The sequence below is a fragment of the Salvia splendens genome, chromosome 14 (assembly GCF_004379255.2).
Source record: "Salvia splendens isolate huo1 chromosome 14, SspV2, whole genome shotgun sequence".
In the NCBI taxonomy this organism is placed as follows: Eukaryota; Viridiplantae; Streptophyta; class Magnoliopsida; order Lamiales; family Lamiaceae; genus Salvia; species Salvia splendens.
Window position 1 is genome coordinate 27,376,674 of NC_056045.1, and position 7,512 is coordinate 27,384,185.

At 37.1% G+C, this 7,512-nt stretch overlaps 1 pseudogene; it reads left to right on the forward strand.

Moving 5' to 3' along the window:
• The first annotated feature begins 897 nt into the window (after nucleotides 1–897).
• LOC121764442 lies at nucleotides 898–2,695 on the forward strand (annotated as a pseudogene).
• The last annotated feature ends 4,817 nt before the right edge of the window (nucleotides 2,696–7,512 follow it).

A 7,512-nucleotide genomic window follows, 5' to 3' on the forward strand; every position in this document is an offset into this window, starting at 1 on the left:
TGTAGCAATGATGGAAGGGTCTTTCGAGAGAAAGTTGCATGGAAACTTGTATGAATATATTTAGGAATGGTTGGCTAGTCCATGCAACAATGATTATTAAAATACTATAGGAATAAACTAGTAAAAATCTATATGTATATGTCGGTTAGTTCACCGACTTTGTTACCTATAAATAGGTATAAGGTGTAGTGTACTAAGTGTAGCAAAAAAAAATAGAAAGTGTGCGTGTGTAAGTGAGGTTGTACACAACAAGAAAGGGTGTATTGTGTATAAAAGAGAGAATTCTCCACGTCAATATATTTCCCATATTTTCCACCAAAATTATCCTCTCAAATATTTCCTCCAAACCAATTAATCCTCTAATATATTTCCTATATTTCCAACAATTTAGTCTATTTTTTGTGGACGGAGGTAGCAGTGTTGAAATGCCAGACGCAATAATTACTTAACCTACTAACAAATAGTATGAACGCGTTATCAGGAAATTATGTGGAAATGATAAATAGAAGTGTGGAATGGGCCACATAATTACAAATCTTAAAAGTGATATACTAGTATATTTTGCAATATAACCAAAATAAAATGGTTGTTATGTTCAAACAATGTGTCACCATTTAATTTGTTTCTTCTTTACTATCTTTTTCAAAGACAAACGTAGTTAGATACAGACAAAGGTGAGGTAGCTGTGTTGAATCTACGCCTCTTATATTAAGAACCTTATCGGAATATATTGTGAAATAGCGAGGAAATTAGGTGGTAGAACTTGCTTGTGTGTGGTGAGTGGACATCGATCTTTTGTGAATAAGTATTAGAAGAGGAGGAGAAGAAGAAAAGAAAATAAACTAGAGAAAAAAAGAAAGAATTAGTGGGAGAGAAAAATGGTGAGCGAAGAAATAGAAAGAAACTCTACACAGCTGCATCAAAAGGGGATGTAAAAGCACTTGTTCAACTAGTTGAAGAAGATCCATATCTTGTTCATGGATTCTCGTTTCCATGTTCAAGAAACCTTCTACACATAGCAGCGATGCATGGACAAACAGCCGTTGTCGAAGAAGTGTTGGAGCGTAATCCGAGGCTAGCGCGGAGTTCAGACTCCCGAAATTCGTCCCCTCTTCACATTGCGGTAGACGAAGGGGACCTTGAAATCACAAAAAGGTTGATGTCAGCAGCGCCGGAGATGTGCTGGTGGCAGGACAATCAAGGGATGAATCCGATTCATGTTGCGGCCGTGAAAGGGCATGTTTTGATATTGGAGGAGCTGCTTCGACCGGACCTATATTTCCTGCCCGGGAGACAGTGCATGGCGGGCAGACCGTGTTGCACTTGTGCGTGAAACATTTTCAAATCGAGACGTTGAAGGTTTTGGTCGAAAAGTTGGGGGACTTAGTTTGTGCAACGGATGGTGATGGGGAGACTCTCTTGCATTTGGCTGTTAGATCCAATCAACTTGAGGTAACCACCAACTCTTTTATTTTCTTTTACATAAAAATATATAGACATGTAGTTTGTGGAGACCGTTCATATCAGAACTCTTCTTAAAGTTATAACACTAGTTTGCAAATACATGAATATATATTAGTTTATATGAATTGTAAATACCAGTCCTGACTCAATACATATGTTTTATGATGTCAACTGATATAATCTCCAGTTCCCACGTTCTCATTTTAACAAACTTCTCAAACGGTTTGTTTTGTGCATATGATTTATTGTTAATTAAGTAGGTCTTAGTAATGATATTGCTGTTTCAAAAATTTCAGATTGTAGAATACTTGGTGGAAAGTAGAAAAATAAAGAGACTAGCAAGGAATTCGAATGGCGAAACAGCATTGGATATCTTGCGCGAGAGCTTTCACGACACAAATACATATAGAGAAATGAGAAAAATTTGCAACGTATCGATTCTCTGTCAATGGTCAAACTGTTCCCCAAGTTGACCGAAATGGCAATGGTGGTGGTGATTCTAATAGCCACGATGGCGTTCCAGGCGGCGGTCAACCCCCCGGGGGGCGTGTGGCAGGATGACTCGCCATCACACAAGGCGGGCAGAGCAGTGATGGCAACTGATAGTCCTGAACTATATATATCCTTCATTATTGCTACCAACACGGCTTTCATTTCATCGATGATCACAATCGTCCTCATCAGCACGGGAGCGCCACATGTAGATTTCGTCTTCCTGTCAATCACCACGTATTCGATGTGGGTGTCGATTGCGTCTATTGGAGTGAGCTATGGAATTTCTCTACTCATGACCAATCCTATGGAAACAAAATCAGTTTTCGAAATAGCCATGATAGTCGTAGGCGTGTTCGTCGGCATCTATATATTGTTGCTCATCTACTTCCCCATACGCACGATAGTTTTGGGGGGGCTTAAACAAGCAGAGACACAAATACAGAGTTTGCTGGATGGTCTTGCAGGTCAGCCCGACTGCCCTTCCAAACGTGCGATTGTTTCATTGTGTGTCACAATACAGAGATGGATTGGAGTTCTTACCACCGGTTATTGAAGATATACTCAATGCTTCAATGTAATAATAGAGAGTCGAGCGTAGTTATAATTAAGCTCCATTTCCCGTTCTCTTTGTTGGTTTTTTCCCGGAATGCAAAACAACCCTAGAATTGAGTCTTAAAGACCTTGTATTCATAAACAACTTAAGAAATCACAAGACTCCTCTATTATTTTCGTCTAATCTTTACTTTTCCTGCAATTTATTTACGAGCTTTCTTTCACAAACCCTAAATTGCTCGATGGGAATTCTTCTGCGACGATCATCGCCCGGACCAGCCACGATCTCATCTCCATTTAGTCTCGATAGAACTAATATTCCTATCACATAGTCATATATAGACGAAGACGATAACAAACACACAAGATCGATGTGTAGTCGCCGAAGTAGTGTCTGTGTTCGTTGTCGTCTGTGTTGTTATTTCTCTACTTCACAAAATAAAGTTGCATTAATTCTCGTGCCGCCTTAGGGGTCATCTTCCTTTGGAAGGAGGGAGTATTAACTACTAACTCAAACTATGTCTTACCCTTATCATCACTTGTTAAGACACTTATTTTAATAGTTACTTATGGCGTAACGACTGTTTTTTTCTGCCGTCGTGAACAAAAACACGCTACATCATTTTCCATATCATTTGAAAGATTTGTAAGTGTCTATTGTGCTACAAATTTTAAAAAATGGTGCCAAAATCAAAATTATATCAAAAGATAAAGGTTCATTTAGCTGATATGAAAATACAGTTGCAATAGTTAAAAAAATGTTTGCACGGTTTTTGAGACGTTATATCAAATTTATTTTGTCACCATGTGACCATTAATGTATATAGTTTTTGTAATCCAAGAATTGGGCCGATTCAGAGATTAGGCTCTTTTCATAAGTTTGTTTTGGACAAAACTTGAGGCCAATATAAATCATACTCGATTTAGAACCTTCCTTTAATATGTTAGTTCCTATTTATTTTACTATTTTCTTTCTGTATTTTTTTATTATATTTATATCTTTTAATTTATTTAATTCTATTGTTTTCTTTATTTTTTCCTATTATGTTATACTCTCTCCATCTCAACTAAGTTGAGTCATTTCTTCTTAAACAAAAAATAAATCATTCAATCACTATTACTTTATTCATCACTTACTTTACTATATCTTTATTTCTCTTACTTTATTACTATCTCATACTTTTCAACACAATTTCTTAATCTCCATGCAGGGTTTTGCTTCAACTTAGTTGGGGACGGAGGGAGTATATCTTTTTAATTTTTATTTTTCTTTGTATCAGAGTTTTACTGTGTAATTGCTCTTTATTACAAAAAAAACACATTTTTTCATTGAATTCTTTATTATCTATATGAAATAAATACAATTTGACTATGAAAATAATTAATAAAAGCAAAGCGTCACACATTCATACTAGCTAGACAGTATTGAAATCGTGAAGTAGAACATACAAAGGCCGCCGCGTTGGCGTTCATAATGTTCACGTATGTATGGGGATGGGTGACGAATTTCATAATGTTCATAATGTTCACGTATGTTCACACATTCATACTAGCTAGTCTGAAATTTGTTGATGATATACTTTAATATATGAACTTGTTAGAAGTCTCAAGATTGGCTTGATCAACCAAGGAGATGGCTTGATCAAGCCATCGATCAAGTGTGTTGAACGAGATGGTTCTTAGCGGTCAAAAGGAGTATCATGTCGATATTATTATATACCCTAAAAGGTATTATTAAAAATAAAGTTATTAAAAGTATAGGAAAACAAATTAAAGGCCTCATACAAAAGATTAAAGTATGACTGAAATCAAACAAAGTGGGAGACTTATTATGCATAAAGTAAGTGTAAGAACTTAGAAGTGGGGAAGTAATTGTGCAGAAAATTCTCTGAAACTGGACCATAAACATCGTCAGAGTCCTTTGCTGCAGCATTAATACCATACTGTCCATCCATACATGTCAACATAAGAAATCTGCGGAAATAAATGGTTAAACAAGTTATTAGAAAAAGCTTAATTGCAACATAAGTGAGGACTTTGAATTTTTATTTTTATTTTTTAATTTTAGCTGGTTTTATGAAAAATTTCAATTTTTTAATATGTGTATGTCAATTTACTTCAATTTTTATGGATTAAAAAATCAAGCCATTCATTTAAAATATGTAGTACTACTGGAATAGTGTAATGTTTATTAGAAATAATACTCCATCCGTCTTATAGTAAAAATAGGAATGATGAGATGGCACGTGAATTAAGATAAAATGATAAAGTAAGAGAGAAGAGGAGAATGTAGTTAAAGTGAGTTAGTGGATGATAGTGGGACCTATATTATTTAATGATATAACTTGGACGAAGGGATATATATGTTGTCAATTAACTAGCTGAGAGGAATCGAACACGGTATCCCAGAAGCATAGACCAGATGAAAATACCCGCTGCACCACAACACTCCTTAGTACAAATGAATACATCTAAACATATAAGTATGATAGATTTTGGGGGTACAGTGGTGTACCCCTTGTTCAATGTGGCTCCATCACTGGGTAAGGGGACCTATCATTCACCCAACTCATTACACTTACATTATACTATAAAATAATACTCCATTCGTCCCAAAGAAGATGGCACACTTGAAAATGGCACGAGAGTTTAGGAAAAAGTTGTTTGTGTGTTAAGTGGTGAGAGAAAATATAATTTTATAATTGATATGAGAGGAAATTTTTTCCAAAAGAGGAAATGTGACATCTTTTGTGGAACAAACTAAAAAAGAAAGTGTGACATCTACTATGAGACGGATGGAGTATATAAATGGTTCATATTCCACTAATTCATTTCCTCATTTTTCATCACAAAGTCGAACCATTTTCTAAAATTCGCGCTGAGTCAAAATGAGACTATAAATGGCGGACATAAGGAGTATAAGTTAATGTTCTAGCGTGGGATCGGAGGGTGTTCATTGTGAGAATTATTGCTTGTGATAGAAATAAAGGAGGATAATAATATGACAGGAGTTGTGGGATAAATTATGAAAATTTTAAAATTTAACCAAATTTTCTGTAACAACCAACTTCTTCAAAAAAGAGCAATTAAAAATGAACGAAAATTCTTGTAACAACCAGAGAAGTTGGCTGTCTAAAAAACAAAAATATACTAAGTTGCTATAAATCATAACTTTTTCTAAAACGCACATAGTTTTCTAGATTATATTAACTCTCTCCCGCGTTCTTCTCCCAAAAAGTGAAGGAAAAGAAGAACAACTTGTGAAAATATAAGTTGTTACATTAACTTTTTAAAAAGAATAATAATCATTTGTCAATTTTTTTTTGTTTCTACGGATTGTATTTGTCAGCTTTCAATCCCAAAAAATCTGCGATTGGCTCACCAGAGGAAAACCTATTTGGGGAATTGTTGGGCTCAAAAAACATGTAACTGGAAATACGAAGAAGCAAAGAAGAGAGTCGTTGATAACATAAGCTTGACGAGATCTATCTCCTCCTGAATCAAACACACACCAAATAGCTGAGCGTCTCCGTTTATTATCTCCATCAAAAATCACCAAGGTGGGCTCGTGACAATTCAATGCTAAAACGGAGATCTTGTCAGTGCGACCATGAATGATCAAACAATGCATGTCCATCCGGGGAGGAATTAACCGTGCATCTGCGTCAAGCAATGCTGAACGGTAACTCATACTTGCAACCTTACGTATATGCAAATCCACATAGAAACCATCTCTTCCTTCTTTTAACAAAGAAGAGTTCATCATCTTCCTCAACTTCAAAGTATCCAATCTATCATGCACATTTCCTTGAAGCAAAACTTTGAAATCTCTTTCCATAACCGGCAAGAAAGCATCAGATCCGCACAATGGATATATTTCCTCAAAAGATGGAACTTGTCGATTGTCGAGGCTTACATCTCTATCCTCCTCAACTCCATGATTATCATAAAGCAGAGCAATGGAAGAAGGACGAGATACACCAGACACATCATGATCAAGTGCATCCATTTCTGTCACTAAGCTAGAGTCCATTGTAAGCACACTTTCCAGATTGTCACAATGCTCCTCTTCCATCATACCACGATTAGAGACGCAATCGAAATCTTTGGGATCATCACATGAACATTCAACCTGAGCATCTAAAATCAAAGAATCTGACATTGCACCTTCTTGCTCCCTCATTCTACTTCCATGCATATAACTATAAATCACGTCTTCACTATTAAATTTAGTAACAGCCACGGACTGCACAGGAGCAAATATGGATGGAGTAGATTCTGGTTTCCATGAAGGGGTGTAAGCCGCAGGTATCTCCGTTTTGAGTTTGATTGTAACAATCCTGCCACTGTTGTTGATCATATGCGTAATTTTCTTGCTGCAAGCGATAGCCCCAGGTAGGGAGTCCGTAACTCGGCGCCCCGTAGGCTGGGGTTGGGTCCAACTTCGGCTGCGGAACGTGGTAGTACTGATTGTGGGGCGGACAGCCATAAAGGGCTCGTTGCGCAGGTGGATCCCAACTACTAGGCGGCCGTGGTGGCAGCTGATCATATAGTAAGTACTCGTGGAGAGCGCGTTGTTCCGGAGTCTCCCAAGAAGGCAGGTTGTACGTCGGGTCTGTAGCTGGATGTGGCGGTGGCTCCGGCACCGGAGTGGCACTAAATTCTCCAAAACGGCGCGAATCGAAGCTTGTATAGGGCGGCTGTTGGCGCACACGGAACTGGTCATCAACCCTCTGCTCATACTCGTTCAGCTGGTAGAAAGGATATGGAAGCTGCCCGCCAATATTAGGGTTCAAATAATGAGGTTTTTGGCACTCACCGGAATGACCGGTGTTGTGGGCGTATTGGATTTTGGTACATTTATAATGAGATGCAATATTGATTACAAATAATAATAAAGAAGTAAAAATGAAATATATGTTCGGTTGAATCATAGACCTATTAATTAAAAGTCTAATAGCAAAAAATTTGGAGTACTAATTTTCATATGACGTGTACTGA